The 12141-nt window shown below is 54.2% G+C and overlaps 1 long non-coding RNA gene across 1 annotated transcript; it reads left to right on the plus strand.

Annotated features, from left to right (window-relative positions):
* The first annotated feature begins 1059 nt into the window (after positions 1-1059).
* On the plus strand, positions 1060-7254 carry LOC131816698 (uncharacterized). Its single transcript, XR_009348145.1, has 3 exons — positions 1060-1312; positions 1660-1706; positions 2208-7254. It is a non-coding gene; the product is annotated as an uncharacterized LOC131816698 (long non-coding RNA).
* The last annotated feature ends 4887 nt before the right edge of the window (positions 7255-12141 follow it).

A 12141-nucleotide genomic window follows, 5' to 3' on the forward strand; every position in this document is an offset into this window, starting at 1 on the left:
GGCGGTGTGTCTCTGTCCCTGGCCCCCCTCCCGTTTTGTCCCCTTCCCTCCCTATCAGCCCACCGCTCCCAAGGCCCTCGGCCAGCTAATCCTGCTACCTGTCAGCTCAGATTAGAGCCAATTACGTTCCTTCATCTCAGCTTAAAATTTTTGTGGTTTCCCAGCTCTGCCTAAAGTGCTCCATGAGGGGCAAGGGCTGCCCAGCTGGAGAAAGCTTCGGGAGAAGGAATGTGGGTCTGTGAATTCCCCAGGTGGGTTCCTGTCTCGGAGATGGGGCTGCGGGAGGCAGGGGGTGGGGGCTGGGGGGCCCTCTATGGGAGGGAACAGCCAGGGAACTGGCTGTTTTGGGATTGTGACCTCATGGTCCTGGGGTAGACTCTCAGCCCAGTGTCCTCCAACAGACAGAGTCCACTGGGGCCTGCATCTTGGGCACTCAGTCGAAGAGGAGGCCCAGAGTTACCAGGATTTGGGGGGAATTTGGGAGGCTCCTGGCCAAAACACAGGGCCAAACCTCTCTCCTCAGCCCTGATCAGCCCTCCTGTCCAGGGGTCTCACCAGCCACAGGGTTCCACGGGAAGAGACAAGAGTGAGCACAGGGGGCTGGGAGGGGGTTGCGTGCAGTGTGGGGAGCTGCGCAAGCAAAGGACCACTTCGGCACGTTCTCCCCACGGCCTGGCAGTGAGTCCCCAAGGACTCGGCAGGCTTCATCTTCCTTAATTTGCGTTACAGCCCCCTGAGGTAGGCTCTCCAGTCACACAACTAAGAAGGGGGGAAGCAGGTTTGGTTTCCGGTCCGTCTGTCTCCCTTGCGGAGCCTCTAATGAAGGGTGACAGAGAAGGGGGACTCTGTGGTTCTCAGGGGATCTCCCGGGCAAGTCCCAGACCCCGGCAAAGGTTCTGGGTGCAGAACCCTGACAACCCACATCTGGGTCCTCCCCGCTCTGGGACTCGGGTATCACGTTTTAATCACTGCGTCTAACTTTTGCGCAAGACGCTCCCATTTACAAAGCGCCTTCTGTGGCTATTACTCATTTGTTGAACCCCCAGGAGCTCCCTGGGGAGGCTGACGCTTAGCATCTCTTTTTGAAGATGAGGAAACGAAGGCTCAGAGAGGTGAGCCGCTTTCCTGGGTTGCAGGTGGAATACGGAGAGCCAGAACTCACAGGGAGGTCTGCGGGGCCCGGGGGTGCAGAGCGGCTGCTGCGCGCTCTGACTTCTCCAAGGGGAGAGTCATCGTCTACCCCATCCTCTGCAGTGTTCCGAGCCATGCCGCCCGCTTCCCGAGAGTGGAGAGGTTTCCGGCAGGTACCCAAGTAGGTGGATCTCATCTGGGCTCCTCTAACCTTCCCCTGCCCCAGTCCCCCCTTTCAGTGCGGAGGATGTCAGTTTGTAGAGAGTGTCCTGGAGAAAATGAAATGCCTCCCATATCACCCAGCCCAACAGCCTACGGGCTGCGATGTCATCATCCATGGTCCAGTCTAGCCTTGTCACCTGGTCCTGGTCCTTTTGCATGCTCTAATCGTGAGGGTCAGAGGATCACTCTCTGCAGGGCCTCGGGAACCCCAGAGCTTTCTTGGCTCCACCCGGAATGGTCTGTCTTCATAGTGCAAGTTAATGCCAGGCCTCAGAGTTTCAAAGTCCTTCTTTACATTTCTTCCAGGCTGGTCATGTCACAGCCCTGCTTGGAACCGTGGCTGTCATCCCCAGGTATGCCCCTCCGCCTTTCCCCACCAGCTCCAGGCCCCACACTGGTGTCCCAGGCCCTGTGCAGGTGGGTGTCCCATGCCCCAGCCAGCCAAGCCAAGTCTACTCTCCCTGCATGCGGCCACATTTCCCCACTTCTGTGGCTCTGCTCATACCAGTCCCACTGAGAAGGCTCTCCTCCCTGGTCCACCTTCCTTACTCCGGCCTCACCTTAAAGACTCACCTTAAAGACTCCCACTGCTCCCCAGAGTGAATCACGTCTACCTGGGAGCCTCTACCATCAGACTGTTTTCTCCTTTATGTTCACACTAAGCACCCTGAATGGTGGGCACCCATCCAACCATGTTTCTCTCCCCCAGATCGGACTGTGAGCTCCCTGGTATTAAGGCCTGGCTCTCATCCGCCTCCGTTCCTACAAAAATCCTGCCCCTTCTTCCTTCCTTCTTTCCTTCTTCCATCCCTTCCTCCTTCAATGAATTTTTTTTTTTTTTTTTTCCCCATGAGGGTCAAGGGCTGCCCAGCTGGCAGAAGCATCGGGAGGTCTGAATAATGAATACATGAATAAATTATTATTCACCATGGTGAGAGACGAGAACAGCACCAGATTTTGAGTTGAGCTTGGAAGGCTAAAGAAACCAAACCGGAAATGCTCTGGCTTCTAGAGGCTAGGAGAAGAGAAAGAACCAAGGAGGCTAATTCATCCTTCCCAGCAAGGGCAGGTGTAAGCCTATGTGTCCTCAGAAGAGCCAGACAGTGGACCTCCTGCTCCTCCTGTGGACATCCTCCTAAGACAAAGATGTCTTAGTGGACATCTTTGTCAAGACACACAATGAAGATGAGCATAGCTGGCTGCCTTGACGCCATCGGCCTACAGTCAGTCTGTCTGTGGCAATCAGCGACCCTCTCTGACTCCTGCTTCTGTTTGTTCTAGTAACTCAAGACCACAATGGTCACCTCCATCCGTTCTTCCTGGCCAGTGAATTGGTTTCCAAGATTTGGAGACTGCTTCAAATGACCGGCATGCTTCCTCTATGCTGCCTGTCCATCATCCACATGGCAAACATTCACTGAACACCTAGTGTCTCTGAAACACCGTTGGGTGGCAGTGGCATACTGAAGTCTCCCGGGGCCTCGAGGACTCGAAGCTAATCCCTCCAGTTCCCTTCGTGTAAAGAGGAGACATTGAGAATGCAGCCCACACCTTCAAGGGACTTACAGCCTCAAGGGATTAACCACCTGGCAATGTGATTGAGTGGGTCCCTTCCCTTCTCTGGGCCTTAGGCTCCTGCTGGGTGGTAAGAGGGAGGTATCAGGCTCTCTGACCTTGAGTCCTTACCCGGACTCACCTAATTCCAAAGTAGGTTCTACGCATAAGGTCACTGGGTTATGCGCAGGTAGGACAGGTGCCAGGAAACCTACCAATTGGATAATTAGGCTTGCCCCGACCCCTCGTCCCTCGAGGGAGCATATGGGCTGGTCCTCAGCTCCCCTCCCCGCAGCAGCGGGCGGAAGTGTCGGGCGCTGCGGGGGTCCCCTGGTGGAATGTGGCTATGGTGGGCGCTGGGTCCAAGGGCTCGGCTGACAGATCTAAGGCTGCCGCCAGCCACCAGCTTTCCATAGGGCGGCCTGCCGGCCTCCCTCCTGTGGAATGACGAGCCCTGCTCACCACCCCCCCTACCTGGCGTTTAATCTTTAATGCAGCCCCAGCTGCCCTGGGGCAGGACCCATCAACCCACCCGCTCTGATAAAAGCGATAATTAGCTCTTTTTCAACTTTTCACTTCTCCCCCCCTCCACTCTGATGTGTGAGCATTGGGAGAATTCCAGCTAATGGGTCTGCCCTCAGCCAATTCCCCAGCCCATGCAGGCCGGAATGCACGGGGTCATTAGCCGGGCCTCCCGGGCAGGGGCCTGTGCTTGGGACGTGCTTGTCTGCCTGCTCTGGGGTGCCCCAGCCACCCAGGAGAGGGCCCGGCCTCGGCAGAGTGGACCTGCCCAGACCTGCTGGATCCCACTGTCCTCAGTGGTGGCCCCTTCCTGCACCTTCACAGAGACCCCTGAGAGGTGGCCTGAGGCTCCCACGGGGCCAGACTGAGAGGACAGGAGGCCACCCGTCCCCAGGCATCGCCCCCTGCTTCCAGGGCAGGGAGCCCAGCTTGGGTTCAGCCACCGGTCAGTGTGGAGGCTGCTGGCTGGGATCCCCCCAGTCCCGCCCCATCAGTGACTTGTAATAACTAACTTGTGTGCTGTGCCTGTCCCGTTCAAAGTGCTTCCAGATAACTTAGCTCAGAGGTGGCTGCGGCCCAGGGCTTAACGGTGCAGGCTCGGGGCTACTCCTCGGAACCGGGGATGGAGGCGGCAGGGGAGGATGGGTGCAATTCTGGCTTAGCTCCTTTTCTCTTCCTCTCTGACAGGCTCGGGCCAATGCTCATAAACTCGTTGGCCACCTAGAACCATGGGGCTCCCGTCATTAACACCGCAGGTTGAGAGGCACCCAATTAGCCAGAGCTACGGGAGTCTAGAGCTACTGCCTTCAAGGGTCATAAACAGGGTCCGTGATGCCTAGGATCAGAGGTTACCATTTAGCCAATGCCTCCTTCATCTAAAAGCCCAGGGCTACCTTTACCTAGAAACCCAGGGCCATCCACCCTGGTGCTGTTGACCCCTGCAACCATCTAGACCCACAGGACATAGGCACTTAGTACCCAGAATAGCCCACACAGGACTGCTATCAACCAAACCTCAGGGTCATTGCGAGCCAGCAAGTTGAACCACAAAGTGATCAATGTCTTGGACTTGTAGCGGATTGAGAAACTTTGTGGTAAGGTCACACTGACACTTAGCACAGGGCTTCTCTTGGATAGGCTCTGGGTAGGTTTTCCTTTACTGACTCCGCAGCAATAAGATATCACAGAGTCTCTCGGGTGGCTTCTCCCACCGCATGAACTTCTTCCACTCACTCAGCTGGGTCCTGAATTCTCACCGCGAACTTTTCAGAGGAAAACAGCTAGTGTGTATCATGGGAGTGAGTTCTGCACACCTAGAATCCATCCCGGAGTGGGGTCTGTTCAATAAGAGGGGGTGTGCATGCCCTTTGAACAGAGTCTCCTCATTTTCTAGAAAGTTATTTTGAGGAGTAGGATCCAAGGACTTCCTGGAAGAGGCAGCATTAGTTCCTCAGAGACAGAGCAGACCATTATCAGGGACAGGGACTCCCTAAATCACAGGCTCTCCATCCCACCCACCCCAGAGCTAACATTTCTGCATGTTTTTTAGCCTTGGACATGACTGGGACCTTGCTGAGATACCCGACAGGAGACGTGGAAATGGATTCTTCTCTATTTCCCCACCTTCTCCTAGCCAACAAATACACAGCTTCAGAATATCAAAAATGTCCATGAATTTCCCAGCTTTTAACAGTGGAAATCTTAGTAATTTCAATTTTTAGGAAAGGTATACATTTCCTTTTTTAAAATTTTATTTATTTGAGAGAGAGTGGCAGTAGTGGGGCGAGGGGCAGAGGCAAAGAGAAGCAGACTCCCTACTGAGTGGGGAGCCCCACATGGGGCTCGATCCCCAAACCCTGAGATCATGACTTGAGCTGAAGGCAGCTGCTTAACCGACTGAGCCACCCAGGCACCCCCCAAAAGGTATACATTTTCAATAATTCCATGGGACCCTTGGCCTGCTACCCCAAAGGTTTCCACTGCCGAGTTCAAGAGTCCCCCAGGAAGTAAGTTACGTGTCTGCTCTGCTCTATTCCACCTGTGCTCATGGCTGTTGTCATGAGACCGCACCTCCCCCCCAGTCTCTGGGCCTTAAGGCCTCCAACTGCCCCGCTGTGTGTGACAAGGGGGCACAGGCTGTAGGGGTCACAGAGCTGTGGGGGTGAGGCAGGGCTTATGGCAAGGAGGAAAGGACGGAGGGAGGTGAAGAGGAGAGACTATCAAATAGAGATAAGGGTCCTGTTGGGGGTTCTGGCCTCGTGGAACCTCAGAATTCAGGGAGGATCCTTGCTTAGGGAAGCCAGCCTCAACAGAGAGTCAGATGACCGTCTATTTCAACAGTAATAATGACAGCAGCTGGAATCCTTCATGCCTTACAAGCCTCCTGCCTTACTGGTAGGAACATAACACAGTCAGGCACTTTGGAACCCACTTTGGCAATCCTTCCGAATGTTAACCTGGAGTTACAGTAGGGCTCGGAAATAACACACCTGGGGATTTACCCAAGGGAGTGGAAACATGAGTCTGGACAAAAGCTGGTGCAGGAACGTTCGCAGCAGCATTATCCGCAGTAGTGAGGAGGGGGAGACAAGCCACAATCCTCCCACCGGTGAACGGACAAACCACGTGGTCTACCCACCCCACGGAATAGCACTTGGCCGTCAAAAGGAATGACGATCGGAGGCAGAGCGCTGCGTGCGCGAGCCTTGACAATATTCGGCGGAGTGAAGGAAGCTGGTCACAAACCACCACACATCGCACGACCCTGTTTACAGGAAATGTCCAGAAGTGAAAAATTCATAGAGACAAAAAATAGAGCAGTGGTTGCCTAGGTCTGGGCCGGGTTGTGGGTGGGGAGGGAGGATCGGGAGTGGTCGCCAACAGGCCTGGGTTTTGGGGGGCCGGGGGTGAACAATTCTCTGAAAGTAGGGTCATGGTGATGGTTGCACAATTCTGTGAATGTACGACAAAGTGCTGACTTGTACGCTTGAAAAAGGGGGAAACTTATGGTCTGTGAATTCTCCCAATACACCTGTTATTCAGAAAAATGCTAGGTAACTGTCAGGTGAGTTGATTGGTACTGCATTTAATTCTTAAAGAGACCCGAGGGAGAGCTAGGGAAGTGGCCCTAGTACAGCAGCGTGCAGCACAGAACTTGCAGTCCTACTGTGACCTTAAACAGGTCCGTCAGTCTTTATGGGACTCAGAATCCTCATCTGTAAAATGGGTACCTTGATCTGAATGCTATGCACACAGCACGGCCTGGAACGCAAGGGCATTGTCACCATTAGAGACCGTACGCGACCTCCTCACATTCTTTTCTACTTCTCAAGCCCCCTAAAGTGTGATCACCCTTAGAGGACAAGGATAATGAAGAAGAAGAAGGAGAAGCATTTATGAGGGTCTTCCATCTGCCACTCTCTGTCAATTCCCTCCTGCGTCATCAGCACCGCAGGACACAGCAGAGTGGGAAGACCACAGTTGTACCTAATCTCCATCAGGCATTTTCATCTCACAACATTTTTTTTAAGCGAGCTCTATGCCCCACATGGGGCTTGAACTCACAACCTCGAGATCAAGAGTCACACGTTCCACCGACTGAACCAGCCAGGCGCCCCGACGTCAGGCACTTTTGCCACGGGCTAATAATGGTTTGTTAGTTTTTCCATTTCATCCCAGAAAAGTGGTCTGGTCTGGAGATACCATGTATTCATTCATGACTGACCACCATCTACAGGCCAAGTTCTGTGCTCTAGGACGGAGTGGGGACCGGGCCAGTCCAGACCAGACCCTGCATTGGCCCGGTCCTTATGCAGCTTCTGTGCTGGGGGTAAAGTAAACCTGTAAAGAATGCATTTTCTTGCCAGCTATAATGCCATCGAAAGAACTAAAATAAAGTTGGGAGGGACTACCTTACACAGGTGTTCAAGGAAGTTCCCTTGACAAACTTGTCTTGTGGGCTAAGATTGGATGGGGACACATGAGGAAGAGGGAACTGAAGTGGGAACAAGCCTGGCACATTTCGGGAACAGTAAAAAGGCCAGGGTGGCCGGAGCTGAGGGCCGCAGCAAGGGGAGACCCTGAGGTCAGTGGAGGTCCCATTACACAAAGCGAGCAGGTCTTCGTTAGGGACTTGGTTTTTGTATGTAGGGCAGCTGGCTGCATGGGAAGGGTCTCCAAACTTCTTGCAAGGGGGAACAGGAGGGGAATAGCAGAACCCCAGGGCATGGTGTCTAGTATGGGGTCTCCCTATGCTCCCAGCAGTGGCGTGGGGCTGGGTCATTTGCAACAAATATTTGGTTCCCTCCACAATGTCCAGCTGCCAGACCCCACCTCTGGGTGAGGTGGAGGAAGATTTTTACCACCGGGGCCTGCTATGGGTCCAGCTAGATAAGGTGCCCCCTCCCTGAACACTGCCTCGTGAGGGTCTTTCTTCTGGTTGGGCCACGTGGAGCACATGAGGCTAGGGATCATTTTTTGCTTTGCTTTAGATGGAGCCCAGTCTTTCGCTGTGACTTGTTTATGAAAAAGTGGAGGCTCATAGATGCCTACCCGCGCACACCTTGTCAGAGACAGATGGGGGCGCTGTCCCTGCCAGAACAAGGGCGATGCACCAGGGCAGGCGTTTTGCTCAGACCTACATAGGGTTCAGAGTAATTCAGTGGACACTAGATAGGGTGTGCGTGTGTGTGTGTGTGTGTGTGTGTGTGTGTGTGTCTAAGACAGAGAAAGAGCGAGAACACTGTGGCAGGAAGTTTTCACTTGGTTAAGTTTTAACAACAAACAAGGAGCAGTTTGTGGCCAAGCAGTCCTTCTAGAGGGAAAAATAAACAAAACAGGGGGCTGAGAAAGCCAGGGATGGGTTTACTGCTCCTGGGGTGGGGGGAAGAAATCCAAAACATCTGGATCTTTCATCTGGTTGCCAACAGATACCGTGAGTAGCCACCTCCCCCTTATCCTTGGTAAAGAGAACCTCATTTCGGATGAGGTGCCCATTCCCTCCTGGGAAGCGATCTCTATCCCCCAGCTCAGGGGTAAATCCAGGTGTGATCATCCTTTTTTCCCTTTTCAGAGATTAATTTGAACATGGGCAGGTAACACAAGACTAGCCAAAGGACTTCAAAGCAAGTTCTGCCGGGTTTGTGAGAAAGTTTCTGTCTCTCATAAAAAGGGACATGAGAAGAAATGTCCTCTTACGTCTGTTATTTACAGTATTGGCCTGTGGTACCCAGCCGTGTGGCAGCCACTTTGACACCATGAGGTGAGCTGGCAAGCACTCAGGGAGTAGTTAGGCAGAAAGACAGAAAAATATCCTACTTCTCAGGGATGCCATTGAGTCCATGACCCTGGGCCCCCTTGCCCAGGTCCCACAGAACTCTGCCTCTCCCTTGGATATGAGGTGCTCCCATCCCCTGGGCCCCCTTTTTGGGCCTCCCCCTCCCAAAACACAGAGCAGGAACTGTCTACTCCCACCACGAAGGAACCAGCTCTGAGATCTTGGAGCAGGTCTCCACGTGTCCTAAAGCCTCTTGTTTTTATACAGTGGCCCTAGCAAGATGTTCTTAGCCTGCATCACAGAATCCAAGGGTCTGCCGTGAAGACGAGGCTTGGAATAGCCTGTGCCCAGCCAGAGTGGGCCAGAGCAACAAGGCACAGTTGTACACTTCTGCTGAGTCACAGCTGATCCCTTTTGTTACTGTTGCCTGTGTGAGAGAGAGGAAGGTTAGATACAGGGTGGCACCTGTAGCTATGGAAAAGAAGGAAATCTCTGGCCCTATCTAAGGACTGACCCATGACCTTGACTTCTTAGGCAAAGAACCCGGACAGTTAAGTCATCATTCCCCAAACTTCACGGTGCATCCAGGTAGCTGAGCCTTCAAGCCTGGGACAGCCCAGTGGAATGTGGCTGCTTTGTCCCACAGCCCCCGGACTGTGTGTCTGTGTGTGTGCATGGCGGGGGCGGGGGGGCAAGGTGGAGAGATTGTGTGCCCCTGAGCATGTGCCTGGTCCCACAGACCAGGGTCCTCCAAGGGACCTGCCCGAGTGTGAAGGAAAGACCCCGCCCAGCAATGACGAAGCGGCTAGGACATCTTTCCACAGCATCTGGGAGGAACAGGCAGGGCCGGATGTGGGCCGCTGACCTTCTCCCTTCCTCCTGGAGAGGAAGCTCCTCCTGCACCACCTTTGTGCTGACCACTGGGCGGTTACAAATGCATTCCCTGCCTGTCGGATCTCTTCCTGAAAGTGAGGGGCAGCTCGCCCAGCCCAGCCCCCCACCCTGGAGAAAGCCAGCCCAGGAAAGGAGCAGCAAGGCCTGGCTTCTGACCTGTGTGGCTGGTGGGGGGAGGACAGGGTGTAAAGACCCGAGGCCAAGCCAAGGCCTTCCCCAGGCCTCTTCTAGAGCTTGGCTCTCTCCCCTCTCCCGTAAGAAAATAGACATAGGGTCAGAAAGGACTTCCCTGAACTAATAGGACAGAGCCTGCCAGAGGCCCCAACTGGGGCCAGCAGAGGGATGGGTGCATCTCTGGGCAGGGAACGTGGTCCATAAATTTGATTTAACAAAACACTCCTGCGGCATGTAGTGTGTGTCCTTTATAAATTACCACCTTCTGTAACTCCCTTTCCCACAACTGTATGAGGATGGGGCCATCATTCTGTTCATTTCACAGATGAGCAAGTTGAGGCACAGAGAGGTTAAGCAACCTCTCCAGTAAGCGGCAGAACCAGGTCTTGAACCCGGGCTGTAGAGTGGATGCTCTTAACTCGTAGGCAACCCTGGCTCCCAAAGGTGCACAAAGATGACCACTGCTGGAGCGCGCACCTTGTGTGTGCCAGGTGCTATCACGGGGTCCCACTGGAAACCCCCTGCCTGAGAAATCAGAATTGAACTTGCCACAGCTACTCGACACTGAGGATGATTAGGGTGACCAGACCTCCGCTGGGAAGGCACCAAGGGCAGCTCTATTGTGAGGTGGGAGGGCAGGACACAAGAGCATGAATTTCATCCAATGGCCGCCCCTGCCACGTGCTGTGCCAGGTACTTTCAAATATGTGATTTCATCTGATCCTTTGTAAGGAAAATGAAAGTCAGAGGAGTCAAGTAACCTACCCAAGGATGCACAGCCAGCCACGGACCACGCCCCAACCCTGGTCTCTCAGAGAGCAAGGCCAGATAAGTTTCCTCTATGCCAGGTGTCTACTAGTAGCACTTGCTCATTGAGGAAATGGGGCTCAGAGAATTCAAGAAGCCTGCCAAGGTCAACAGGGGGTACAGGGCTATGTCAGGATTTGAACGCAGGCCTTTCTGATGCCTTGATGAGCAACGATGAAGGTTTGAGGTTCTTTTGGCCCTGCTGTTCTCAGGACTAGGGGGCCCCAGTTGGGGTTCCCTTGGGAAGGAAAGAGAGAATGGAAGACCATCCATACTCTTGTCCTTCCTGGCAGAGAGACCTAACCATGGCCTTGAGCACTCAGGGCACCGGAGGCTGGCTGGTCCCCAGTGTTTGAGGAGGGTGGGCGAGGTGCCCGTTGGCTTCAGTGGGAGGGATGACCACTGATCCTCTGCTCCTACCTAAGGGGTCCTTCCTGCTCTCCAGCCCTAGCTCCTGGCTTACACAAGGATTTGGAGACCCCTACTGCAACCCAGCTCTCCTGATTTAAAAAAAAAAAAAAAAAAAAAGATAGTAAAAATTGCCTCTCAAATTGTGTGCTATTTTCTTAAAAGCAGTGGCAGACAAAGAGGCCCCAACAATTTCTGCCTTGCCCTGGGCCCCGTAACCACAGCTCCGGTTGTGGGGGGGAGGCGTAGGGGGGTTCAGTCCCAGCACTGTGGGTGAGCAGGTGGGGGCTGGCCCAGCCTGGGTTGCCAACCCCCTAATCCCTCTCCGGTGGAATGTGCTTGATTTCAGGAGGCTAAGGTTTTGGGGTGGGGAGCTACAGAAGTCCCCTTTAAAAAGCCAAGCGTTCAGGCAGGCCTGTGGCCCTGCTGTTTGACGGTTCTTGATGGATAAGCCCCAGACCCTCTTGTCGAGGCTCCTTGTCCCCCCTCCTCACACGCCCCCTCACTCTGTGAGGTCTGGCTTGTGCAAGGAAGCCTGTCAATGTTGGGACACGTTGGCCCCATGGCCTGCAGCGGGACGGAGGCCTCTGAGGGATGCCTGCTGTCTGGCCCTCTCCTCAGAGAGCTCCCGGAGCCCCAGGCCTCGGGGTCTTGGGCGCTTCCCTTTCAAAGCTGCAAAATTATCGCCATTAATGCAGCTTGTCTCCTGGAGGCCCTCAAAGCACAGCGAAGGGGCCTTCGCTGTGGTGGATTCAGGGCTAGATCAGGCTTATTTGGGGGTGGACTTAGTGGCTGTGGAGTGGGGTTTTTGCCCTGGGAGGGGGCTGTTAAGATCACTCTGGGATAGCTGTGAGTTCAGCTGTGGACCTCTGTGGAGCTGTGGCTCCTGCCTGGGTCCCTCTGAAGCAACCGTAGTGGAGGCCGACGGAGCCGGGAGCAGGGAGGGCATGCGGCAGGTGAAGTTTCGAGCCCCATCCTGACTATGAGCGCCTCCTTAAATTTTGTGCCCCTGCTACCTGGCTTGCCTTATCCTGGACCTGAACCTGAAGCCCCATTCATCTTGGAAGGAAAGCTACCTCGATTGCTCTCAGATGCCATTCTGAGACTCTGGGGATTCAAGGGACCCCAGAGGAGCCTATATGGCCAGGCTCTGC

The sequence above is a fragment of the Mustela lutreola genome, chromosome 15 (assembly GCF_030435805.1).
Source record: "Mustela lutreola isolate mMusLut2 chromosome 15, mMusLut2.pri, whole genome shotgun sequence".
Taxonomy (NCBI): domain Eukaryota; kingdom Metazoa; phylum Chordata; class Mammalia; order Carnivora; family Mustelidae; genus Mustela; species Mustela lutreola.